The sequence below is a fragment of the Lygodium microphyllum genome, chromosome 15 (genome assembly GCF_053477565.2).
Source record: "Lygodium microphyllum isolate KBCC chromosome 15, Lygodium_microphyllum_v1.1.10, whole genome shotgun sequence".
NCBI classification, from domain to species: Eukaryota; Viridiplantae; Streptophyta; class Polypodiopsida; order Schizaeales; family Lygodiaceae; genus Lygodium; species Lygodium microphyllum.
Window position 1 is genome coordinate 41,547,702 of NC_141149.1, and position 27,882 is coordinate 41,575,583.

Sequence of the window (27,882 nt, forward strand, 5' to 3'; positions counted from 1 at the left end):
TCCACAGAGATGAAGTTGGCTTGTGCACCATTATCAAAGAATATCAATGCATACTGATTCCTAATTTTGCCCCATACTTTGTACAACTCAATAGCATCATCATTGGGTTGATTGTTAACAACATCGAATACTAATTTCACTGATGTTTTGGGCTTCTTTTCCTTTGGATCTCCTTGATATTCTGATTTGCAGCTTGTTTGCCTATTGGACAGTCCCTTGCAATGTGACCCTTCTATTCACAAATAAAGCATTTATTTACAGCCATCGATTCTCTATGCTGTGTTAATGTTTTGGAGCCCTTTCTTTGTTGTTTTGGCTTCTTTTCAAGATTGATTATCAGATTTTCCCTGTTGGGTAAAGTCCCTTCGTCTTCGTATATATAGTCATACGGGTGTGAACACACCCTTATTGTACCCTAACATATAAATACATTCTTTCATTCTTTGTGTACCATCACAATCTGGTACACCTATCTCTACGTTCACTCTCTCTAACTCTCAGCTTTGTTGCTCACGCCTCCATCTCACACTCCTTTGCGCACTCTCTTCCCTTCAAACTGGTATCAGAGCTTAAGGCTTCGCGTGCTTCTCGAGACCACTAAAAGGAGACGAGTAGTTGGCAGCTCACAAGCGATAGTCAAGTCGCAGGTGACACTGTAGCGTGTGTAGGCGACTTGTTGCGTGGTGGTGAACAGTCTAGGCGACAGTCGAGGGACTAGGCGGCAGGTCTAGCATGACGACAGGGACGACAAAGGACCAATTGACGGGCGGCTGCTTGTAAGAGGTGGCATAGGGTAGACAACTGGAGTTTGTGTCCAGTGTGACTATTGGGACCAATGATGACCAAGCGTTGGTAGGCGACTTTGTTGCACGACGACCAAGACCAAGTGCCGGCAAACGATGACAGCCGTCGGGGTAGGGTCAATGAACCCCCCTTTTTTGTCAGTTTCTTTTTAATAAAAAGAAATAAAAAATTTCTTTAATTTCAAAGTTACCCCCTTCCACTTAATAAGGGTTCATGCGTTGGATACACAAAGCTCAGATTTGTGTAGATTTAATTCCAAAAATTTGGGGCTTTTTTAGATTTAGTGCTGTTCATGCATAATTGAGGCATCTGCGTTAGAAATTGCAGACATTGTGCATGTTTAAATTGGGGATTTCGCCAAATTTAGTGAAACTTTGCTCATTTGAGTAAAATTTCTCAACATTGGACCCATAAAATTTGGGGCTTTTTTTGTATTTGTGAAATTTTGTTCAACTGAGCTAGATTGGCTGACATTCGTGCACACTTGGACCTGAAAATTTTGGGGCTTTTGCAAAATTTTGTGAAATTTTGCTAAATTTGCCCAGTTTATGCTCTCGGGAACATGTATTAATGCAATTGGGGCAGATTTGATAGTGAAAATTTTGGGGCTTTTGCTGAAATTTGTGGATTTTGGCAAAGTTGATGCGTGAAATGCACTTTGGGAATATTGCTGAAGCAATCTTGTGCCATAAGCAGAGTGATTTGAGCATTTTTTATCTCTTGCTTGTGCGATTTTGGAGAAATTGCAGAGTTTTCTTGATGTTTTGTGTATCAGAAGTTGATACGAGTATATATGTTTGTAGTACACATGTTGGACAGCTCTCATGGAGTTGATGTATTGCTGATTATTCATGTTGCAGCAGTCTTAGTGATCATTTGCAGATTTGGGATTGTTGCAGATGTATTTTTTTGGTGATATTGCTGAAATGGGAGTTACATAGCAGTGATGTATGCATTTAATGTATGCTGAAATTGCAGTCATACTACTGAAATTCATTCGTTCTACTGTTGCACATGTACTTGGACTGAATCTTGCTATTATTTGCTGAAAATTTGGGCTGAAATCAGCTGAACATTCAGCTCATTTTTGCTGTCATTAATTGCAGCATTGAATTTCTGGTGTATTGCTGAAAAATGACTGCAAATGCTTCCAGCAGCAGTGACACTAAATCCCTCTTTGAAATCAAGAGGTTTGATGGTATTGGCTTTGACTTGTGGAAGGATAGGATGCAAGGCATTTTGTTTCTCAAGGACTGTGAAGATGCTCTCTTGGAGACTAAGCCTATAGCTATGATAGATGTGGATTGGGCTAGACTTAACAAGAAGGTCATTGCATGCATTAAGATGGCAGTGTTTGATGATGTACTTACAGACATTAAGCATCTTGATACAGGTTATGCTATATGGAAAAAAACTTAAGGACGCTTATGAAAATACAACTCCTATGAATCAAGTGCATCTTATGCGTAAACTTGTGAACATGGAGTTGGATGAGTCTAAGCCATCATTTGAGCATTTGAGTGCCTTCACAGGGGTTTTGAGTCAGTTGCAGGACTTTGGTTTGGTGGCTTTCGATGATAAATTGAAAGCTATTTTCTTATTGATGACTTTGTTTGACAGCTGGGAATCTTTGGTTGTGTTACTTAGCAATAACCCCACTTTGACTTTTGATGGTGTTAGTGTCAGAGTGCAGCGATGCGGAAGCGTGGGACCAAGACTGAGAGAGAGAGAACGCGGAGAGAAGAGAGAGAAAGAGACAGTGGAAGATGAAGATCTGCTGTATAAAGTGTGTTGTATACAAAGACATGCAGATATGTACACGGGTGCAGTGCGCGGGACTGCGTGTCTCCATCTCAACGATGCAACCAGTTGTTCACCTCGAAGTCCATTGCAGTTTGCACGATCTCCAACCTGAAATCTGTAGACAGAGATGAAATCTGCACGAGCCTCCAACCTGTAATCTGCAAACAGCAGTTGCAGTTTGCACGATCTCCAACCTGAAATCTGTAGACAGAGATGAAATCTGCACGAGCCTCCAACCTGTAATCTGCAAACAGCAGTGAGAGAAGATTGTTGGAATATCGGCTATAAATAGCCACAAAATAGGCGCCCAGTAAATGTAGGTTGGCTGCATTAAATGCAGCCGACTGTCCAGAAACAGGTCAAACTGCCACGTGGCAGTCCGACTGCCCTCCGACAGGATTTGAATCCTAACACCCTCTCTCAGAGCTTGGGCGGGGCAAAAGCTTGAGGGATTTGGCATGTCTCTGAAGAAGAGCCTGGGGAAGTGCCTTCATAAACAAATCTGCAAGATTGTCCTCCGTCTTGCAGTATTCCACAGCGATGGTCTCATCCAGAAGCTTTTCTTTGATGAAGTGGTACTGGATTTCTATGTGCTTTGTCCGGGCATGGAAAACATGATTCCATGCCAAGGCAATGCAACTCTCATTGTTGCATTGCAGCAAAGTAGGACGAGTTTGGGGGCAACCAAGCTTCTCCAACAATCTCCGAAGCTACACAGCCTCACATGTGGTGGAAGACACAGCCCCATACTCTGCCTCAGTAGATGAAAGGGCTACCGTGGGCTGCTTCTTGCTACTCCATGAGATAACACCTGCACCCAAGGTAAAACAGTAACCTGTGGTAGACCGCCTGCGGTCCACATCACCAGCCCAATCCGAGTCGCTCCAACCTGAAAGTACAAGATCTGAACCACCTGTGCCTTTTGGATAATGAATCCCTAAGTCAGATGTTCCCCTCAAATACCGAAGTATCCTCTGGGCAGCATGCCAATGCACCGTCTGAGGTTCACTCATGAACCCCGCCAAGAGCCCAACAGCAAAACAAAGATTAACATGAGTGTTGAGAAGCCAGATCAATGATCCAATCAACTGACGATAGCGGGAAGCATCTGCCATGGGAGAAGCTGAATGTGAAGTGGCCTTCCAGTTCGGATCTATAGGAGTAGAAATGGTCCGACAATCCTCCATCGCAAAAGAAACCAAGAGCTCCTGTACATATCTCTACTAAGAGATGAAAATCCCCCTCTGAGATTGATAAATCTCATGGCCCAAGAAGAAATGGAGTAGACCCAAATCCGTCATCTCGAACGTCTGATGTAAAGCTGCCTTCGTCTCGTTGACCTTCTGTGCATGATCACCTGTGACAATCAAATCATCAACATACAACACAAAAAGCACACAACCAGCCTCGGAAGTGTGGACATAAAGCTGCGGATCGGCCTTGGAACGCCGATATCCCGACTGTGATTGAAGGAACGAATCAATCTTTTTGTTTCATGCATGCGGAGCCTGCTTGAGGCCATACAAGGCCTTCTTCAACCTGTAGACTTTCCCATCTAAAGATCCAAAGCCAGGAGGCTGCTCGACATAGATCTCCTCCTTCAAATCACCATTGAGGAAGGCCGACTTCACATCCAACTGGTAGACAGGCCATCTTCTATGGCCAGCCAAGGCAAGAACAACTTGAATAGTCGCCATACGAGCTGTGGGGGCAAAAGTATCATGATAATCAATCCCTGGGCGCTGTGCAAAACCTTTAGCAACAAGGCGAGCCTTGTGCTTGTCCAAAGAACCATCGCTAAGGTACTTGGTCTTGAAGATCCATTTGATGCCAATCACCTTCTTATTCGGGGGGCGAGGCACGAGGGACCAAGTGCCATTCCTCTCAATAGCCTCCAACTCGGCTTCCATAGCTTTCTTCCATGGTGCGGACTGTAAAGCCTCCTTCACGGTGGTGGACTCTCGATCCTGCATAACACGGGTCATCAAACAATAGTTAGAGCAAACAAGCTCGTAGAATGTGCCTGGTGCCTCCGTGACCGCCGCGAACCATCTTGTGGTCCCCACTCCTCAGGGATCCCCTCGATCCCTGAATCACGAAGTGTGTCGCGGGCCCAACGAGGAGGAGGCCGGACTTCTCCTCGTCCCATCAGCTGAAGACTCAGGGATATCCACCGGTAGTAACTCCTGGGGGGTGACTTGTGGAACAGTAGACTCTGTATCGGAAACAGAATCAGAATCAAAAGGCGTGGGCTCCAAAGGAACTGTCTCGGGAGCCCAACTCTCCCCTGGATCTCCAAGAACGGGATGCTCCTTACCTGCTGCTATGGTCGGAACCTCCACGAACCGCACATCTTGACTGGTGTACACATCCCGCTTGACGAGATCATACAAACGATAGCCTTGGGATTGAGAGCTGTAGCCAACAAACACCTGTCTTCAGGAAGCTGCTTCAAATTTATCACGATGAGCCTTGGGAATGTGAACATAGGCAGCACACCCAAAAACCCTAAAATAAGAAACATCGGGCTTAGTCCCAAAGTAAGCCTCAAAAGTTGTGATCCCATCAACGGCCAAAGTGGGGGATCGGTTAAGGTTGTGGACTGTAGTAGCCACAGCCTCGGCCCATAGAAATTGAGGTGTCTGTCGGTGCTACATCATGGTGCGCGCCATCTCGATCACACTTCGGTTCTTCCATTCAAGAATGCCATTTTCTTGAGGAGTGTTGGTGTTAGCAAACTCTTGGTGAATGCCTTTATTTGCACAAAAACGAGCAAACTCATTAGAAATAAATTCACCACCCTTGTTGGATCGCAAGGTCTTCAATCGCCGACGTGATCGGTTCTCCTTAAAGAGAAGCCAATCCTTGAAGTGGAAGAAGGCCTCCAACTTCAATGCCAAGAAATAGGCCCAAGTCATCCTGCTGTAGTCATCTACGATCAACATGAAGTACGAGCTGCCTCTCAAGGACTCGTTCCTCATAGGGCCACAAAGATCCGTAGATACAAGCTCCATCGATGAAGTGGACTGCCGCGAAGCTTTGTGGGGAATCGCATCCTTATGCTGTTTCCCACGAATGTAGGAGACGCATGGCTGCTCGCTCACCACTATGTCCGGCAACCCTCGAACAAGTTGTCCACGTGACGCCCTCTGAAAATAATCATAGTTTAGGTGACCAAACCAAGCATGCCATAGCTTTGACTGTGTCTAACAGGTAATAAGAAGAGTAGGGAGGGCGGTAGAAGACATCAATTTGTAGATGCCGTTCTCCTCATATCCTGATGAGAGAATCTTCCTTGACCCACAATCAAGGACTTGCACCGAATCACTGTCAAACTCCACCAAAAGTCCAAGGGAACAAATCTTATGAACCGAAAGTACATGATACCCTAAACCTGGCACATGCAAGACCTCTGAGGTATGGGCACCACCACGTTCATCTGGAATAAGTTGCATCTCACCCCTCCTACAATAGATACCGAAGAGCTATCTCCAATGAGAATCTGTCCACGCGAAGGTTGCAACTGGGCAACACCAACTGATGAAGGAGTCATGTGCCGGGAGGCACCACTGTCAACAATCCACTCTCGAGTCTGGGGAGTTGTCATCGCAGCATCAGAATCATTCGGTGTAGAGTCCTCAATGACAGTTAGATGAAGAGACGCAGCTGATGAGGGTGCAGCCACCGCTCCAGAATCCTTCGAGTCCTTGTCTTTGTCAGGGCAATCCTTCTTCCAATGGCCAGTCTTTCCACAAATATGGCTAGTAGATTCTTTATCCTTGTCCTTCTTTGACTTGTTGTCCTCCTTTTTCTTCTTTTGGTCCTTCCCCTTCTTCTGAGAGGCTTGACCGGTCAAGGGTTCCGACTTGGAAGCATGCTGTCCTTTCAGTTGTTCCTCTTGGTCCAAGACCATAGGAACCAGCTCTTCCCACCGAAGAGTAGACTCACGCCCCGAAGTAATAAGGGCGGAGTAGAAAGCACCGAATCGTGGCGGCAACTGGGACAAGAGTGTGATCGCCATGTCTTCGGAGGAAGTTGGCTTTCCTGCATTCTGAACCTGTATCTGAAGTTGTCTAAGCTTGTTTATGTGCTCCCGCAGCGAAGAAGACTTGTTCACGGACAAGGTCCGCATCTGCACCTCTAAAGAAACCTGCTTCATAAGGGTCATCTGGTTATACATCTGATCAAGCTCCAGCCATATCTCCCTAGCCATCGTCAAGTGCTCGATGTGGGCTATTACGGCTGTAGTACAAGATAGAAAAAGAAAAGAATGAATCCGGGCATTCAGTTTGTCCCAGTGAGACTATGCCTTGGCCAATTCCGCACGAGCATCGGAAGAGAGTTTGGACTTATCTCTCACCGAGGGCCGGTCGATCTCCTCCTGTACAAGCTCCGCCAAATCGTAGGACTTAAGGATGGCCAACATCATCACGTGCCAGATGCGGTAATTGTCGCCATCGAGCTTTTGATCTGCGGGAAGAGTTGGCAAGACAGGCATCTTCCGGTCCATGATCGTCTGGAACTCCAAGTCAATCTCTGTAGACATCTTCACCAGTAATGCCTTCACAAATGCAAAAGTAGTCCCCTCTGACTGTGAAAACGCAGCCTGCTAGGGCTCTTTCTTCCGCGTCCCGAACCTTCTTCACCCGCCGGAGGCGATGAAAAAGCAAAACCTGCACTTGAAGACTGAAAACTTAGCCTTCCTCCTCTTTAAAAAGCAGCAAATCCACCAACTAGACTTCTTTCCCACGCGCCCACGCTCGCTTCAGCCTTGTTCCGAGGCTCGCCCTCCTGCTCGCCCTCCTGCTCGCCCTCAAACGCTGGAAACGCAGCCTTGTGTCGCGATGGAGACTCCTCTTCAGGTTGGTTCTTCACTCAGCCAGCCCTTCTACACTGCTCTGATACCATGTCAGAGTGCAGTGATGCGGAAGCGTGGGACCGACTGAGAGAGAGAGAACGCAGAGAGAAGAGAGAGAAAGAGACAGTGGAAGATGAAGATCTGATGTATACAAAGATATGCAGATATGTACACGGGCACAGTGTGCGGGACTGCGTGTCTCCACCTCGACGATGCAACCTGCTATTCACCTCGAAGTCCGCTGCAGTCTGCACGATCTCCAACCTGAAATCTTCAGACAAAGATGAAATCTGCACGAGCCTCCAGCGTGTAATGTGCGAACAGAAGTGAGAGATGATTGCTGGAATATCGGCTATAAATAGCCACAAAATAGGTGCTCAGTAAATGCAGGTCGGCTGATTGTCCAGAAACAGGTCGGACTGCCACGTGGTAGTCCGATTGCCCTCCGACAGGATCTGAATCCTAACAGTTAGAGGTTCAATCCTTAACAAAGAAATCAGAAGAAAGTCTAGTGGTGAAAGCAGTGGCTCAGTTTACCATGTAAGAGGGAGGTATGAAAAGAGGGGTAATGTAGCTAGTAAAGGCAAAAGCAGAAGCAAAAGCAAGGGCAAATAGCAAGATGTTACATGCTATTAGTGTGGGCGTAAAGGGCATAAAAAGCCCGATTACCAGTACTTCAAGAAAGAGCAAGAAAGAAAGAAACAACAAGGTAAGAAAAAGAAGGATGATAAGAAAGATGATGACAACTCTTCCTCAAAAGAAGTTGCAAAGGCAAATGTTGCATCTAGTGTGGCCATTGAAGAGCTTCGTGATATTGAAGGGATACTTGTTATAGCCTCATGTAATGATGCAGATATTATGGCAGCAGTAGGTGATATGCACATCACCAAAAAGGAGGTAATTGATGCCTTACTTTTAGCTCATGATGGGCTGTCACAATCATGGATAGTGGACAACGGTGCCTCTTTTCATGTTACCCCCTCTTTGGAGTCATTTTCTGAAGACATTGCAGGTTGCCTAGGCAAGGGTTACTTGGGTAATAACTATGCATGTGAGATAGAGGGTGTTGGCACCATTCACTTGGCCTTTGAAAATGGCTAGGAGCCGATTTTACAGGATGTCGGATTTGTACTTGGCATAAAGAAAAGTCTACTATCAGTTGGGCAGCTTGATGCTAAAGGGTATTTTACTACCTTTGGTGGTGGATCTGGCTTTGGTCTCGAATTTTGTAATGATTGCTTATATGGAAAATATGTGAAGTCTCCTTATTACTCCAGTGTCGTTAAGAAGTCTAATGCTCTTGACTTAGTACACTCTGATGTGTGCACTATGCCTGTTAATTCGTATGGGGGTGCACGCTACTTTGTTACTTTCATTGATGATTTCAGTAGAAAGTCATGGGTGTATGTACTTAAGAGCAAAAAGGAAGTGTTGGATGCTTTTAAAAAGTTTCATGCTTTTGTTACCACACAAAAAGGGCTTCAGTTGAAAGCCATAAGAACAAATAATGGGGGTGAGTATATCTCAAATGAATTTAACAAGTTTGTGAGATGCATGGCATTAAGAGGGAGTTGACAGCCCCTTATAATCCTGCATCAAATGGCGTGGCTGAGATATAATCACACACTTTGTGAGAGAGTCAGATGCATGCTGTCCACAGCTAATCTCCCGCCCTAGTTTTAGGGAGAGGCTCTTAAAACTGCAGTTCATGTATGTAATCGCTCTCCCAATCGTGCATTGGAAAATAGCATTCTTGAAGAGGTTTGTTCTGGCAAACCTGCTTCAAATGACCATTTGCATGTCTTTGGTTGTGATGCCTTTGTGCATGTACTTGTAGAACAAAGGACCAAACTAGACATGAAATCCATCAAGGGCATCTTCATGGGATATGGAGATGAGGGAGAGATGGGTTGTAGAGTTTGGCTTCCTCAAGGTAGGAAGATAGTTCGCAGCCGAGACGTAGTATTTAATGAGGCAAAGTTGCTAAAAAATGCTACCCATGGTGATCTTGACAAAAAGAAGGTTAAATTTCAGCATGAACAGCCAGCCATTCAGCAGCCATTAGCTGAAAGTTCTGTCCCTTTTGATGCTGAAAATGAGCAGCAACCTATTGTGCTATTGCTAGAAGATCATGGATAGCAAGTTGATGCACATGATGAAATAGGACAGCAAGAAGAACATGCTGAAAACAGATTACAGCAGCAAGAAATGCTGAAAATCAGTCACCTGGTGATGGTGTGCACATTCCTCAGGATGTAGGCCCATTGCTTGATAATACAGATCATTGGGTAAGAAGGTCTATACGTGTCAGAAGGCAGCCACAAAGGTTTCAGCCATCTTTGAATTGCATTTTGTTGACTGATGAGAGTGAGCCTCTAACATTTAAAGAGGCACAGTCATATGAAAACAAGAGAGAGTGGGAGCTTGCTATGCAGGAAGAGATGAAGTCCCTATATGCAAATAACACATGGGAGCTTGTACCTTTGCCCAAGGATAGGAAAGCTATTCCTAATAAATGGGTTTACAAAGTGAAATGTATTGATGGGAAGCTCAAGTACAAGGCACAGCTGGTGCTAAGGGCTATACATAGAAGGAAGGCATAGACTTACAAGTGGTCTTTTCACCAGTGGTGAAGATGACTACGCTCCATGTTTTGTTTGCTCTCACTGCATTCTTGGATTTAGAGTTGGATCAGATGGATGTGAAGACTGCTTTTTTTCATGGTGACTTGGATGAAGAGCTGTACATGAAGCAGCCATAAGGATTTGTTATTCCAGGAAAAGAGCGTTTGGTTTGTAAGGTGAAATGCAGCTGATATGGGCTGAAACAAGCCCTTAGACAATGGTACAAAACATTTGATACCTTTATGCTCAACCGTGGATTTAAATGCAGTCATGCAGATCACTGCTTATACACTAAAACAGCTGATGATGGAAGCCTTGTTGTGCTGGTTTTATATGTGGATGACATGCTAATTGCAGGAAGCATAAGAGTACTTTGAATGCTCTTAAAAGGCAGTTGAATTCAGCCTTCTCCATGAAAGATTTGGGGGCAGCTGAACACAATTTGGGCATGCGCATTAAAAGAGATAGAGGGCAGTGTTTGTTGTTTCTTTCACAAAACAAGCTCATAAGCAAAGTACTTGACAGGTTTAATATGGTTGATGCTAAGCCTCTTGGTGTGCCTTTACCGCCACAAACAAAGCTTAGCAAAGTTGATTGCCCTAAGGATGATGCAGTTGCTAGTGCCATGAAGGGTATACTTTATGTATCAGCTTGTGGATCTTTGGTGTATGCCATGGTTGCAACTCACCTTGACATTGCTCATGCAGTGGGAGTTGTTAGTAGATTCGTGTCTAACCCTGGCAAGCCACATTGGGAAGTAATGAAATATATCTTCAAATACTTGAAAGGTACACAAGAAAAGTGTATGTGCTATGAAAAGAGTACACTAGAGTTGTTGGGATTTTGTGATTCGGACATGGTAGGAGATCTTGACACTAGGAAATCTACTAGTGGGTATGTTTTTACTTTGGCTGGTGGGTCTATCTCTTGGTGTTCAAGATTGCAGAAAATTGTGGCACTGAGTACTATAGAAGCTGAATATATTTCAGCCATAAAAGCTTCTAAGAAAGCTATTTGGCTTGGCCGTCTGGTCAAGGATTTTGGTCTTTCTTCACGTACTCCAGTGCTTGGTTGTGATAGCCAGAGTGCAGTATGTTTGGCTAAGAATGTCATGTTCCATGCATGTACCAAACACATAGATGTTCAGAATCACTTCACGATAGGTCTTGGATGATGGTCTTGTCACATTAACTAAGGTCAAAACCCAAGATAACCTTGTAGATGTTCTCACTAAGTGTCTTGCAAAGGCTCAGTATGAGCATTGCATTCGTTTAGTGGGAGTTGGTTAGCTTAAAGGTACCACTTCAGGCCTTTAAGTGGGAGGTTATTGGATGTAAAGTCCCTTCGTCTCCTTGTATATAGTCATATGGGTGTGAACACACCCTTATTGTACCCTAACATATAAATACATTCTTTCTTTCTTTGTGTACCATCACAATCTGGTACACCCATCTTTGCGTTCACTCTCCCTGACTCTTAGCTTTGCTACTCGCGTGTCCATCTGGCACTCCATTGTGTATTCTCTTCCCTTCATTCCTCTTTTCTTAGCCTTAAACAACTTTTTATTTGACTTCTCCTCACTCTCTAGGAAGCACGAATCCTTCCCATGCAGCAAAGCATTTGCTGTAGCACTAGTCTCTTGCTGAGAAACCACTCTTTCACTCTAGTCGCTTCAGTTAGGGTTTCATCACGGACAACCCCAAAAAGGGTGCCCACATTTTGGGGCGCTATCCAAGAGTGATCAGTAGGGCGCCATCCTAGAGTGATCAGTGGGGCGCCACCCGAGATAGACTGGTGCCTATATATAGTCCACCCCTCACTCAAGTCATTCTATCTCTTGGTCACTTCTCCTCTTCTAGTCCTTCCATTGCCCTCACACCCCTCTAGGAGGACATTATGATACGTGGCTCATAGCTCTTCTCTATCACTATCTTCTCCCTTAGCTTCAGGAACCGTCACCCTTTGTGTTTGGAGCATTTTTCAGTTGGTGTCACCATCCCTTTGCTTGGCGTTAACACCCTTCTCCTTTAGGCTTCACCTTCACTTGCGTTTTTCAGCCTAGTGACCTCCTCCACATCTAGCGTCACCTTTCTTAGCTAGGTGTTAGCATCTTCTTGCTTGGCATCACCTCCACATTTGGCGTTAGTTTTTGCAGCCCTAGATACTTGTGTTTTTGGGTTGATAGGCATTCATCGGTTGCGTTTACCCTCTAGGTGGCTGCCCCTTCACATGTGATGAGCTCTATCTCATGAGGTTTTAGCTCACACAGGCCTCAGGGATCTGTGTTTGCAGCCCATGCTGTCTTTCTAGCATCCAAGGGTTGTGCTTTTTTCCCTTGACACCTAGTGATCATCTTTCTCATCTCTAACGCCATTTGAGGATTGGGGTTCGCTCCCTCGAGAGTTGTCCTTCACCTTCCAGTAATTACTTCGATAGTCCATTGCCCAGAGGATTGTGCCTTGAGTGGATACTCTTTGTGGGAGTTTGATTATGTCTATACTGTTGCTTTAGTCATGTAGGGCCCAACTATAAGTCACGTAAGAGATCCTATTTGGTACTGGTATGGATTTGAAGAACACTCTATATACAGAGATGTTTTACAAGGTAATTCTTCATCCTTTGTTTCATTTGAGTACGAGTTTGATACTTTACATTCATCTTCATACTTCTTGCTGCCCCTTGCCACTTTCACTTCACACTTCGATTCCTCTACATTTAATCTAGACCCCTACTTTAGACCTAGCATAGATTATCCTATCTTAGCTCACATTGTCTTTAATGTAGATTTAGGTTTTAGGCCATCACTAGACACTTAGAAGTGTATTGGCTTACACCCTGGTGCTTTGATGTTGAGAATGCTATTTGCCCAATATGCACCTTTCCTATATTCGAAAGTGTGTCACTCTCTATCCTCTGGTCCTATTGTGTGGGGAAACCCCCTTGTGCACATTGTACCACCCTCTGCGGTTACTTAAATGCACAAACGCTCTTCTTCTATTGATAAGTCACCTTCTTCCTTAAAGAAAATAGGGAGTGAACAATAATCACACACTCGGACCTACACCTATGAGAGTGCACAACATAAGAGAATGACGAACATGGAGAGAAAAGGAGAGGAAGATAAAGCAAGAAGAGAAGAATGATTTGCATTGAACAAAGAAGAAGGTTGAATACAATGAGGATTGATTAGTCCTTGCACACAGCCCAGGGCGTTAGTGAGGGGACCGAATTAGGATGAATAGTGATGATAGTAGCTTTAACAGTGATGGAGATGGAGAATGTGCAACTTGCTGTTCACAACGGAGATGGAGAAGACTGCAGCCACTTGACAAAGCACTTGCAAGATTGAAAGTGAATGTCTACCCGAACCAAATTGATTAGCTAAAAATAGTTAAAATGCAACCAAACTGGCAAATGGCTGAAAAATTTGGCCGTTTGCATTTAATGCAGTTGGCAGAAATAAAATAATGCTTAAATGCTTTCGTGGCTACTCTGGGAAAATCGTAGTATGTTGGGCAAAATCTTTGACTGGCAGCACAATAAAAGTACACTAAATTGGAAGAAAGGTCAGAGCTCCAAATGTCATTGTCGGAATCTAATGAGGGCTCATGACCAAGAGATGACAGATTGACAAAATAAGGCAAGCTAACACCCCCTCTCAGATCTTGGGAGAGTTTGAAGACCCAACAATCTCATGTGATGAAGTAAAGAAGCCTTGCGCAAAGGCTTCGTGAAGAGATCCACTACATTATCCACGATAGGACAATGGATCACCGCTAACTCGAAATCCACGAACCGCTCTCATACACAATGATATTGAACCTCTATGTGCTTCATGTGAGCATGAAACACAGGGTTTTTGGCCAATGCTAAGGCACTTTGATTATCCACACGTAGTTGAATGGGACCTGTTTGCAGAAAGCCAATCTTTGCCAACATGTTGCAGAGCCAAATTGCCTCCACAGGTGTGGAACAAAGGGCGTGGTACTTAGTCTCTGTAGATGAAAGTGCCATAGTAGGTGGCTTCTTATTGCTTTAGGGATAGCTCGTGATCCAAGGGAGAAAGCATAACGTGTAGTGGATCATTGCGAATCCACATCACCTGCCCAGTTTGAGTCACTCCATCTAGAAAGAGTGGCCTCCTCTCTATAGATGACCCCATAGGATCGAGTCCCTTGTAAATAGCGTAGAATGCGCAAAGCAGCTCTCTAGTGAGCTCGGGTAGGAGTCTTCATAAAAAATCATACCAATTACCTTTTGCTTCTTTGGATGTGGACCAAATTTGAAGTTTGGTTGCGCTTGATAGAATTGAGCTCCTTTTGCATAGCATGTCGCCAAATATCTTGTGGAAGAGTCTTAGCACTTGTAGTAAGCTCACGATCCTGAAGAATCTGTCATAAATGTGTAATTCACATAGAATGAATGATTCCGCTAGGCTTGTGTCTTAAGGGCATAGTTCACATAGAGTGAATGATCTTGCTAGGCGTGCAATTTGGTTGATCTACATGTGCTGTAGAAGTAGCAAAAAATGGGAAATATCTGAATCTTACATAAGTTGCCGATACCACCATGGAATGATGATAGGCTCATCTTGCTATGAAGGAGACTGAGTAGATTCCGATACCTGGAAAGCACCTATTTGGGATAGGGACTTCCCCTCATTGGGTAAAGGCAAATCCCCCTTATCTAAAGAGAGAGGTTTCCCTTTTGATGGCTCGATATCTCCAAAAGAAACTTGATAGGATGGGGGTGGAGTAGGAATACTTGAAGTAGAAGAGGAAGGTGCTGTCAAAGAAAGAAGGGGAGTGCGTGGAGAGGGAGAAGAAGGGGGAGGAGTCAGATGAAAAAGTAGTGCGAATGAGTAACTTGGAAGAAAGGGGAGGGGCTGATGGCGAGGGGGGGGGGGGGGGGCAGGAGACAATCGAAGACGAAGAACCACATGCAAAGAACCATTAACATGATCATCAGAGGTTGAAGCCTCACGAAAGATCATATCCTTGCTCACCTCGATTTTTCGTGTTGTCAGGTCGTAGATGTGATAGCCCTTTGTGGTTGTACTATAGCCCACAAAGATAAGCCCCTTCGACTTCGAGTCGAGTTTGCTTTTTCTTTTTTCTTGTCCACATGGACAAATACATCATGCTCAAAGATGCGAAAGTGGAAAACGAAAAGCTTCTTTCCAAAGGAAGCCTTGTAAGGAGTCATATCCTATAAAGTAGAGGTAGGAGACCAGATGTGGATGTGAATTGCAATAGCCACTACATTGCCCCAAAGGGAGCAAGGAAGACCCTTATGCTCTAGCATTGATTAGGCCATCTCTAGTAAGGTTCGATTGGCATGCTTCACCACACCATTCTTAGATGTTATGCTCGAATGGGGGAATTTCATTTGAATTCTGTTATCCCTACAAAACTTAGAAAAAATGTTTTGCCACTATGGTCTGCTTGATTGCTTGGAACCTTGAAAGATGCTTGCATTTCTGCAAACACCTTCCAACGTTGAAGTGGGAGCAAGCTTGTCATAGCAGCTAAGAAACGTGTTTCTTTAAATTTAAACTTACGAAACGTTTCTTAAAGTAGGAAATGTTTTTGAGAATAAAAAACGTGGGCGTTTTTTTTTTGGTAAGTTGAAACCCAAAACATGGTTTTTTTTAACAAAAACTGTTGGGCAATGTTAAATATGATGATGATGATGTATAATGACTCGTAAGGGCTCAAGATTTTGGACAAGAGACTAATTTTTTTGTGATTTTGTTTAGTTATTAGACTTTGTCAATCTAGTATCTATTCTTATATTGAGAGTTGGATATCATACGACTTTAGTCTCATTTATGAGTTATTTATGATATATTATGATTCATTCTTGATTTTGATATTTTGTTAGTTTGTTTTGAATGAGAATCATGATGTTGCAACTTGACTCAATCTATATTGTAGATAGACTATTTATATGTTAATTTCAAAATTTTTCGTATGATATGTATGAATCATAATGTTCGAGTTCTAAACCATAGTATAGCTTGTCCTAAGATTAACTTTGACATAAGTGACAAGTCAATAATGGATCATGGATATGTAACGTATTATTCTCAATCGACTCCATTATCACTCAAGCTTAATTGGCTATTCTTTGTTTAAGAGAGAGTTTCATAGAGGTTTAGAATCTATTTCCCTTGTCAAAACAATTCCTATATAAAAAAACCCACGTTTCTTATTTTACCTCCGCTTGAAAGAAACGAAACACGTTTTTGATGTTTCATTTCTAAACGTTTTTGACATTTTTGGTCGCTATGATGCTTGCTTTTGTACTTCAAAAAATAAGGCCACGCACAATGATTGAAGTCATCAGCAAACAATCGGCATTAGATACTTGGCCTTTCCAAGAGAGGCCATGCCCCAAGTTCATAAGGGTCGGTGTGAACCAACTTGAGTAGTATAGAAGCCCTCTTAGAAGCAACGTGTGAATGAGGCTACTTACGTTGCTTGGCCCTCAAGTAGTTCGGGCAAAGAGTGTGAATGGGAGGGAAATAAGGAAGTTCCTCTACCATTTGCTTCCGAGAAGCACACTTGATAGCATTAAAGTTGAGGTGCTTGTATTGGGCATACCAAAGCTCTCCTAGGTCGTGGAAAGTCCTTGTGCCAAGGGTTGTGAGTGAATAAAGCCCACCCTCTTGTGTACTTGTCCAAAGAACTGCTTTTGTAGAAGCATCCTTCATAGTCATTGCATATTATGTGAACACAATGTGGCTACCTAGCTATGTAAGACCATGAACAAACAATATGTTAAAACCCGAATTTGATACATAAGAAACTTTGGCTGAAGAGTGTTGTCGATTTGGCAATAGGGGAATAGTTCCCACTCCATGAATGGACATAGAAGAAGTGCTAGCAATGGTGAGGGTTTCCCTTCTGAAAAGCATGTCTTGAAGCCAATCTTGTTGGAAAGTCACGTGGGAAGAAGCCCCATTGTCCACGAGCCAAGGCTTCTTTGTAGAGAATGAAGCAAGAGCAGTATCCTTCTCTTGGAATAGATGTACAAAGATGGACTTAGTGGTGGTGGGGGTAGCCTTTGAATCCTTGGATCCCTCCTTGGGCTTCAAATGGGGGTGCTTCCGTTAACACTTCTCGTTTGAACGAGTGCCCTTTCCACAGTGTGGGCACTTGGGCTGCTTCTTAGTATCCTTCATGTCTTCTTTCTTGCCATCCTGTTTCTTTGCCTTTTGCTTCCCTCCTCTCGAATCTACCATGAATGCCTTCGTGGAGCCTATTGAAACCAACCTCTTTGAGCCGCTTGTCATGCTCTAAGGAGGATGACTCATTTAAACTACAAGTATGCTTCTTAAATCAACTCCTCAATAGAACAAAAGAGCTAAAACCCTTCTCAAATCTATTAGACAAGACCAATATATATAGAGAGTTTTATCTATATTATAATAACAAGAAGCTCCATGGCTTCCTCATGTAAGGAATAAGAATATGCATTGATATATTCAAATCCTCTAGTTGCATAAAAGTTTTGTTTCACACTAAGGAAAACATTTTTCAAAACAAAACATGCTAGCATAACATATTGCAAGCTAAAAACTTTACGCACGCTCGGGATATTTTAGTAGTGTAAATATTAATGTAACACTCTTAAGAATGTCAAGAAGAATGCAAGCCTTGATGTCATTTCATCACTGAGGAGAGAATCACAACTAGTGGCAATAGATCCACATTTATTTGGCAAATTGGCATTGATACTACTGATATATCTAGCATGCCAAGTTCAACTAGGATATCGTCCAAATTCCACTACAACCCCCATTGCTAGCAACATAGGCAGTGGTTCTTTTGATATGGCTAGCTGCTCTATAGCACATGTAGTGGCACATATTAGGCAAACCACTCTCGATGCACATGTGGATGCTAGGAAAAAAGAGGATGCAAACATGCTCTTAATGCAATCAGGTTCCAACACTTCAAAAATATGTGTAAAAGAATTGCAAGAGTAGGTCCACTATCTTGCGAGTCTGTGTGCCACTCTTTTAGATAAGGAGGGATGCATGGTGGAGATTATAGCTGAAAACACCAGGATCTTATGGAAAACAAATGGGGTAACCTTGATTGGCAAATGGGTGATTAGACACTCAAAGGTGATGCATTCATGGTGTGATTGTATATTCACGCAATGAGATGTGTTTTTTTAACTCTCATGATGCCACTAAAATTGGTAAGTCAGCCAATGTACTTAGAACAGAATGGGTTAGTAGCATTGAGATGGTTGGCCCTAATTTGATCACTTCACTTGTGAATGGAAAGCCTACAAATAGAGTTGTAGGAGATATTGTTTGGCATACATATCCACACATTACAATGTCTTATTGCATGGTACAATACTTGAACAATTTGCTAAAAGACATTAGCAAGTTACAATAGATTAAATCTATAATTAAAAAAGTAAATGCTATGGTTACATTTGTCTTGAGCCATCAATTTAAGTGTGCTGAATTGAGATCCAAGAAGGTTCTCTTGAAGCAGTCAAATATATGCTTTGCTTAATTTCTTGATGTTTGGTTGCTTAAGCACATGCAATGGTGCTTTGAGATAGGTCTTCGTTAGTGATGAGTATCACATAGATGCATTGTCCTCCACTGTTGTTTATAGTGAAATGCGTTGCATGCACAAGAGATACCTCTTTTTGGGATATACATTAGACTGATGCCAAGGTGCAACCTATGATGCATTTTTTAAGACTTGTTGATAATATGCAGCCACGCACTAGGGAAGTTTGAGGCTATAGATAGAATGATTGAGTAGCTACGGACTTTCTTTCCATTTGATGATACTAATAAGGATGGTTTGATGGCAAAAAGATATGAGAAGATACGAATATTGTGCATCACATGGTGGAACAATTATTATTCTCCTATGCAACACGTCCATATTCACAAGTTGGAGACTTTGGTGGAAATATGGACGAATCTTGCATCTTTGTATCATAAGAAAGGCCTCTCTCCATAAGATTTCTCTTGAGAAAAAACTTTGGATGCTTAGCATTGATGACTCCCCTTCTATGAAGGATCACATCAACAAACAAGAGGACATAAGGGATTAGCTTGCATCCCTTGGAAGGACTATATCTTCACAAGATATAGCAATGATTCTCTTGATTCAATTGCCTAGTATCCGTGCTCATCAACGGTCACCAATTGGCCATTGGTGTAGTGGACCTTGGATCTCCCCCCTCAATAAATGCCTTATGGCATTTCTGACTCGTTCGGTCATAACCTCCCATTAGGCTAGTTTCTTAGGAGTCCTAAATTATCCTTAGGAACCTTAGGCTAGTTAGATGATATTTTCTTTAGGCTTAGCTGCACTTTTATGTTTTCAAGTCTTCCACTTCACACTTAGACACTCGCTTTTGTCATTTACTTGGGCTGCATTCTATACTCACGTAGCTTTCATTTATATGACATTTACCACATGCTTTTGATGAGTTATGCTCTTTGAAAATGAATGTAGTTCAAGGCAATATGCTATGCAAAGAGGATTATTTGCTTCACATAAAGAACTGAATGCATAGAAGCAAAGTGCATAGCTTGTATGTAGGTAGGCACATATGCTCCATGCAATGTGTACACAAAGGTTCTTTAATTAGATGGTACCCTTTAGCATTCCTCACCTCTCCTGTCAGTTTAGGGTATGAAATCTCCGCCCTACCCCACTTCTCTTGGTAGAATGAAACCTAACCCCTTATCAGTACCCAATGTTGTAAGTAGATATGCGTTTCTTGGTCTTCTTTTGTGTGCATCTCCTGTTTGTGAGCCTTGGTTAGAGTTTGGCTAGGATATTTGGAGTTTTGACACATGCTTTGTCTATCAGTTCTTTTCTTGTGTCAACTACCTTCATCATAGGTACATCAGGTGGACATTAGGTTTTGTTTGTCCTATCCAACATGTTCTGCAACCTTCTTGGCTCTCTTCTACAGCAGGAAACATCTCTTTTTTGCTATTTGTGGCCATTTCTAGGTTGTGGGCTGTTTAAAATGTGGATGACACTCTCACCACTGGGTGAACTGAGCTGTACATGTTTTCCATTAGGGATGACTTGAGAGTTAAGATGGCAAATCACTTTTTGAGAATGCCCATGGTTGCATGTCCAAGTTCCATTAGGGATGACTTGAAAGTTAAGATGGCAAAACATTAGCGATCACTTTTTGAGAATGCCCATGGTTGCACATCCAAGTTTGTAAGTAGACTTCTTCCAGCTCTTCTATTGAAGAGGGGGGCCCTGGTCTCTAGTCTTTGAAGGAAAAGTTAGAGATTGCAAAAACTAGCATTCCAAGGATACCTTGATTCTGATTGGGCAAGAGACATGTATATTCAGCACTGGCATAGTGGCTCCCTGGTCTTTCTCGGTTGAACCCCGTTTTCTTTGACTAGAACAGATCAATAGATTATTGTTGCTTTCTCTCTTGAGGCCGAGTTTTGAGCCCTCTGTGATGCTATCATGTAACCCAAGTGACTTTGCAAGAGCATTGGCCTTGCTCCTTCATGGGGAGTTGGGGGGTTCCTCCTCTCCCGCCTTTGGCATCGACTTGATGATGAGAGGTTGTGCTTCTTGTGAGGAAATTAACTGTAAGAACTTGAATGCATAGAACTGTGCAGTGTGACTGAGAACCCTAGCACTAACAGAGTGCACAAACTGTATGGATCAAAACAACCAACAAAAGAATGCTCACATGAAAACAAACTAAAGGAACGAAGAATGATACAATGCTCAACCAACCACCATGTAGTTGGAGCTAAGGCAGATGCTCAATGCAGAAACCCTACCATACCTCTGTCCCTCGAGGACAGGTTGTGAAGGGGGCCTGATGGAGTTGTTGATGATGCCACAAATAACTGGCTGAATCCGTCATACTTGAATGTATCCTGTCAGAGCAACTAGTTTGTGGTTCTGGAATGCCTCAAGTCTCTGCTTTTAAGGAGCAGCAAAATGCAGCAGTCTGGAGGTAGGTGATGGTTGTAACAGCCTGCAAAATCTGTGTTTGACAGCAGCACATAGCTGTTTGGATAGTGAAAATTGATGTGGCAGGCTGCTGTCCCGCTTTTGACAACGACAGTAGTTGTGTTTTAGTCTGGACAGATAAAACACAGCAGTCTGAGACATTGTTATACCTACTGTACAACTGGTATAATTATAGCCCTAACTTATCTACTTCCATCATATCTAACTTTTGCTATTCACTTTGTATTGTAAGAAGCACAACTTTCCTGATTAAATACTCTTACTAGAAACTTCTTACTAGAAACTTTTAAAGGAAATCAGGAAACTTCTTACTAGAAACTTTTGCGATTAAATACTCTTTCGTAAGAAGTTTCCTGATTTCCTTGCTTTCAATATCCTTTTGTACCTCTTGGACTTTTATTGGTATTTGCTCAACCCCATGTATAATGTTTCTAGTGGCTGTTGCAACCTTGCTTGAGAAAACTAGAGAAAATGATTTAATCTTTCTAGTAGTTGCAACCTTGCCATCTTTTTCTCTGGCTCAGTGAGGCATGTATGCAGAGAGAGAGAGAGAGAGGAGCTGACCTTACTCTTTAAAAATTTGAATCAGGGTATTTTACTTGTGATGACTTGATGAGAATGATTGGTTACTTCTATCATGGAGCTAGTCGCCCATCATGCTTGAAAGCTGAAAGCGTTCCCCAAAGTAGTCTTTAAACGTTTCAGATGGCAATCCTGATGCAGGACTGGTGTATGTTAATGAGCCTGGCACCTTGACTTACATGCCTTGGCCAAGACTGTATTGTAGAAATAGGATAGTTGGGTCCATTGTAAGCCTCAAGTATTCTCCATGAAATTCAACATGTGTGATAGTGATGAGTACAACACTCAAGTTTGAATATGAAGAAAGTTATTTGGAGTTGATTGATATATCTTTGTGGGTAGGGTCATAAATAAATATTTATTTATATTCAAATGAAGTTGGAGTATAGCTTGTGACAACACTATCAAATAAATGGCGTCCATATTGTGTTTCTTACTAGTCAAACATTATCCATAAGCAATTGCATTATTGTGTTGCCTCTACTTTGAACTTGTTGACCATCATTAAACCAACACACTTTCACAAATTTCTTTTGCCCTATGGTGGAGCACCTTTTCTTGCCATCTTACAACTATGTCTAGGAAAGGGGGTGGGGGGGGGACAATGTGTCTTTAGTTTGTTTTGGAGCAAAATTTGAAGATTAACATAATTATTTTACTCGTGAACCGTCTTAAGCTACCTGACCATATCTTTTGAAGGTATGGGTTTTAAAGTTTCATCTCAAAAGTACTTCCACTTTATTATAAAGTATTGGGGTAGGTAAAACTATCAAGTGACTTGTGCTTTAAGAGAATGTGTGGAGAGGATGCATAAGATTGCATTGCTTATTGTATGGTATTAAGTAGAAGAGTATTATACCAATTGGGGTGTGAAGTTCAAACAAAATGCTTTACATATGGAGGCAAACATAATAATGTAAAGCACATAAAGTTAAGATGCCATCAAAATTGCACTCAGTTCAATGTAGTAAGGGGGGTGTGCTACTTGGGTATGCATATAGATTGATAGCCATATGTATAAGGTGAACACACAAAAGGTCCTTTGTTTACTGAGAACAATATTCAAGGATGCTTGAATTTTGAAGATGGCTATTTTCAATGGCTTCTTTGTCTTCATTTTTGCTTCTTATTAAAGCTACTTTGTTGATAGGACTTTACTAGAGATACCAAGAACCTCTAGAACTTACTCGTCAAATGTGGAAAATTGAAGTCTCTCTATTTAATAGGAAGATTGGGAAGACTAACTCAAAAGGTTCATTGAATGTCGTGTAGAAATATACCGTATTAGTTATAGCATGCATGTTGTGTTAGACATACATTTACATATGATATGATAGATTGGACAAATGGTAGTTGTGAGCTTGATAAAATTTGTGTTTTCAATTTTAGATAGATGGTTCTTTTGATACACTCTTGAGATAAATCCACCATGAATTCAAATGTATTTCATTGTAGCTCAAAATTTTTGACTTCCTAAAGAGTGCACGTGTGTGCATGCATGTCATGTAGGTGTCTACATGAGTGCATGCACATGTCAACATGCACATAAATGCATACATGCATGTAGGTGTCTACATGAGTGCGTGTGCATCTCAACATGCACATAAATGCATTTTGTATGCATGTGCACTCTGTGAATATGTGAGTGGTATTCATATGTATACATATATACATATGTCAAAATCTACAAACATATATACGTATGTATATATCAATGTGTGCATGTATATCTTAAGATATGTATAGGTAGAGATATATGTAACCATGCATACATTCAAACAGGTAGTTATATATAAATGTGTGTTTTTTTTGTGTGTATGCATATATAGAATATTTAATAAGAGTATGAAGAAAGCTACAAGGTTGAATCTATGTGAGTTATAAATCAGATAGATGGATTATGATGCTTATTTATGAGTGGATGAAAAAAAAAATTGAGCACACACACACACACACACACACATGAGAGAGAGAGAGAGAGAGAGAGAGAGAGAGAGAGAGAGAGAGAGAGAGAGAGAGAGAGAGAGAGAGAGAGAGAGAGAGAGAGAGAGAGAGAGAGAGAGAGAGGTTTGGACTGGTTGGCCCTAACTATTCGAACTAATAGGAGAGCTTTGGGCTATTGCCAAGCTGTTGCTTGTTCAAATAAGAGAAGAGAGCTACAAATTGTACTAGGTGATGAGTTATGAGATGAGAGAGAGGTTAGAGGCTATTCTTGAAAAGTTGATGAGAATATATGGCAAGACACTGTCTATCAATAGGATTACTGCGTTGCCCTACTATAGGAGATGTCAACTCGTTGTGGTGTGAGTGTTATGTCGATTTGCTATAGGAAGTATTAACCTACTGTGATGGAAATGTTGTAATGAGATGAAGAGTTGGAATCTATTGTGATATGAGAGAGAGAGAGAGAGAGAGAGAGAGAGAGAGAGAGAGAGAGAGAGAGAGAGAGAGAGAGAGAGAGAGAGAGTTGTATTAATGTCTTTTTAGATGCCTCAAAGACATATAGGACAAAGAGACACAAATCAGAGTTTTTAGTTACAATCTGCTTCGAGGAGCCATCAGTAAATAAAAGAAACCCATGCCAAGGCACCATTAGCACAAAATAAAAATCAACTACTAAAGTTATCAAAGTTATTAATGCATCATGTCCCAAAATAAACTTAATGATGCTTTCTAAATTTCTCTATGATGACTTTTTCACCTAGATAAATTGCCTATTTTTCCCAAAAGTAACTTAGTGCTTAGGCTTTTTAAACTCCTACCTTTAAAAATACCAATTTTTCTAGGTCTCTTCATCTTGGAAATTTCACTCATGCCAGTGTGAAGTTCATATGTGACCCATAGTTTGGTCCCCTAGAAATATTCTGATTACTTTAATATTGTGGCTTTATCTTCCATGTTTCCAACTCCAAAGTTGCTTGATTTTTTCCTTGCTTGATGACTATTGGCCTTAGTTTACTCTCTAGCATGTATGTCTCCAAGCATACTTTGTGCTATTCATTAGCTAGTTTTCTTTTTGTGTTTTCATGGCATCCCTTGGGGAGGTCGCTTAAATGCATGAAATTCAGTATTCTTTTGCAATAAATATTTATTAACTATTGAAAAGATGGTGTTTGTGGTCATACCTTCTTAATTTGCCCCTTCTTTATTTCGTTTTCCTTCTATAGCTGTGGATTCGCCTCCTTTCTTACTCCAATTTCGTACTATACTTGCTATTTTGGTGATTATTTCCTTGACTTCATGTGCAACATTTTTATTGGTTGTAGCCACTTTTGTTGCAATCTGTCACTCTAGTTTCACCAAGTGTGTAAGCACTTCATAAGTGAGTCTTTTAAAACAACATTCTTTGCTTCCAAGTTGTGAACTTGTTGATGAAAATATTGCTCCCATTAGCTTGACCCTCAATTTGGCTTGGGGGGTGATGTAAAGATTGCTAAGAAAGTCTTTGGGCTTATCTCGCTTAGGGCAAGAGCTTAGGCAGCCTAACTCTCACCCCTAGGTGTTACTCTTGTACCCTAGGGGGATGTGATGAGGGAGATAAAAAGTTGGTGAACTTGTAAGTGCCAACAAGCCCTTATGCAAAGGGGGATGATATCTATATATGAAAGAAAGAAAGAAAGGGGAGTGGGGTCCAATGCTATACTTTGATGCTCGTCGTTGTGAGCTATTCCCTGGTAAATTAGAACCCAAATGGGATGGGCCATATAAAATTGTCAGTTTAGGAAAGAATGGCTCTACAACCCTTTTAGCAGACTTGCAAGCAGTAGAGTTTAAGAATAAAGTTAACTTTAATCAGCTAAAGCCTTACTATGTGTAAGGGTTGATGTTGGGCTTGGTGCATGTGTAGGTTCTTCATGATTCATCTTTAACTTGCATTAGGTACCAAGACGATCGGATGGGAAGAATCATTCCTTATCTTGAGTATTCATATTTAGAGCAACGTTGCTGCCAAGGTCGAGTGATCTGGTGGAGTAAAGGTTATCAAGTTATTGAGTGGTAAGACAAATCTTTCACGTGGGAGATTAAGGTCTATTGCCACCATTGTCGAAAGATTCTAACTAGCGTTCCTATCGAGTTCAACGAGGAAGGAGGGATTGTACATGTTATACATCCTCTCTCTTGGCTTGACTTTGATTATTATAAGTACAAGTGAGTTGATCAATATGGCATGGCCTATTACTGAAGACTGGATCTATACTTTGTGTATTTCAACGGAGCTTCTAGAGGACCCGCTAAACATGCGAGTGTTGGGGTGTTCAGTAAAGATCCTCGATGAAGGGTTGTTATGAAAATGGGAGTATATTTAGGACATTATTTTACTAGTAGCATGGTAGAATACAAGGCCTTGATCATGGGGTTAAATGTAGCTTGATGTGGTGGTATCCGTCGATTATTGGTGAAAGGTGACTTGCAATTAGTGATCAATCACTTGAATGGGACCTATAGTGTGCAGGATCCCATCCTATGGATGTATCGTCGTGCAGCATTGGATATGTTGTATATTTTGAGATGGTGACTTGTCATCTAGTTCCTTGATAGTAGGATCACTTTGCAGATTCCCTAGCCAATTATGCTTTCTTTGAAGATGCCTTTTTCAATTGTGGTCAGGGGGAGCTTTAACAATTATATTTTAACATTAGCCTTGGACTACTTTGGGGTCTTCGTGTTGACATGTCCTATTTTGGTATTTTGGCCACTGATGGCTAGTTTGGGTTATGAGTCAAGTAGCAATTGAGCACCTTCCTACTTTGTAATGGATGCATAGGATTGTTTATCATTATATTTGTCAGACACTCCTTGCTATTTATGTAGCCAATAACATGATGCATTTAGTATAGGGCATGAGGAGTCCTTATCCTTGGTCATTCTTGTGCTGTAATTGAATTATCTTAGGACCAAGGGTTTGTTTCAGTAGTACGCTAGTGAATGGTAGTGAAGTGGATCATCTCATAAGGCCAAGAGGGTCGATTTGTTGGGTTTCAAGGATTGATTGCATTAGGCCAAGAGGGCATTTCTATTGGGTTTTAATGTTTCATTTCATAAGGTCAAGAGGGCCAGTTTGTTGATTGTGAAATGCTATATTCATTTAGGCCAAAAGGGCCATGTGTCTATTAGGTATGGGTGTGCTTAATAGTTTTCTGTTTTAGTGATTGCATCAGAAAGGTTTGATAAAGGACATGGAGGGAGCCACTTGCTGCATGAAAGCTTCTTGTAGCCAAGTCCAGGTGATGTTCTTCCTTTACGAGTACTTTTCTTTTTTGTTATATGTGTTTATGTACTCGTGGGAGAGTTGTTCTTATGTTGGGATTCGACAATCAAGGCATGAAGTCCTAGGGTTAGGTTAGGTACATATGGAGGAGATTCGAGTAGTTGTCAAGACATTGTTAGGCATCGAGAGACTTGTTGTTGTAAAAGACAGTTCTAGTGACCTTGTTCTGCTAGCCTGCTAGGTAGCTGTTTGTAAGAGTCCATGCTAGTGTGAGGTAGTTAGAGAAGCTTGATAAAATAAAAAGAAGAGAAAATTCTCTAAAAATAAAACAATACAGAGGTATGTAAAAAGGGGTTCTAACCCCTCAAATGGAAAAGAAAAGGAAGGAAGAGCCTAAGAGCAGTTGATTATTGCCTTGCAAAGGCTTGGTAGATTCTTGGGGATGAGTTAGTCCTAGGCCGATGCCTTGTCTTTCTTGGAGTAGCAGTTGGCCAACAAGAAATAAAGTAATGAGGAAGGTTGGAGCGAAAATAAAAGTGAGCGGAAAAGAAAATAATTAAGTGTTGCATTGCGAGGGCTTGGTAGGTTCTTGTGGGTGCCGAGTTAAGACTTGAGGCCGATGCCTTGTTCTTCGTGGGTCACTCTATGCTCAGCTCCCTCCTTTTTACACGCTCGAGTATGGAAACTTGAAGGAAAAATATTCTCAAATGACAATAGATGATGCCCACGCTATAGGAGTCCTTGCCTAGTAGAAGTTCTTGGTCTATCCTAAGTTAGGTAGGTAGTTCAGGCCACCACTAGGATAAGCTCTTTGATAGTTTTTTTCGCCAATCTGTGTTGGAGTAGTTGGTTAGTGACGCTCTAGATTTCTATCAAATTATGCGAGGCCTATCCCTTGTGGAGCTTCATTCCTTGACTTTGTAGGGGGGGTTAGGGTGAGAGTTGTTCTTGAGCTTTGTTGAGTATACTTTTTGTGGCAGATCGATGCTT

General features: G+C 41.9%; 1 pseudogene across 1 annotated transcript in view; it reads left to right on the top strand.

The window, feature by feature from the left end:
• LOC148024456 (uncharacterized) overlaps positions 1-22,060 on the top strand; it is a 43,176-nt pseudogene extending 21,116 nt beyond the window's left edge. The window contains exon 5 of the transcript XR_015693312.1: positions 21,691-22,060. The product of XR_015693312.1 is annotated as an uncharacterized LOC148024456 (transcript). The remainder of the gene's footprint in view (positions 1-21,690) is intronic.
• Positions 22,061-27,882: the final 5,822 nt, after the last annotated feature.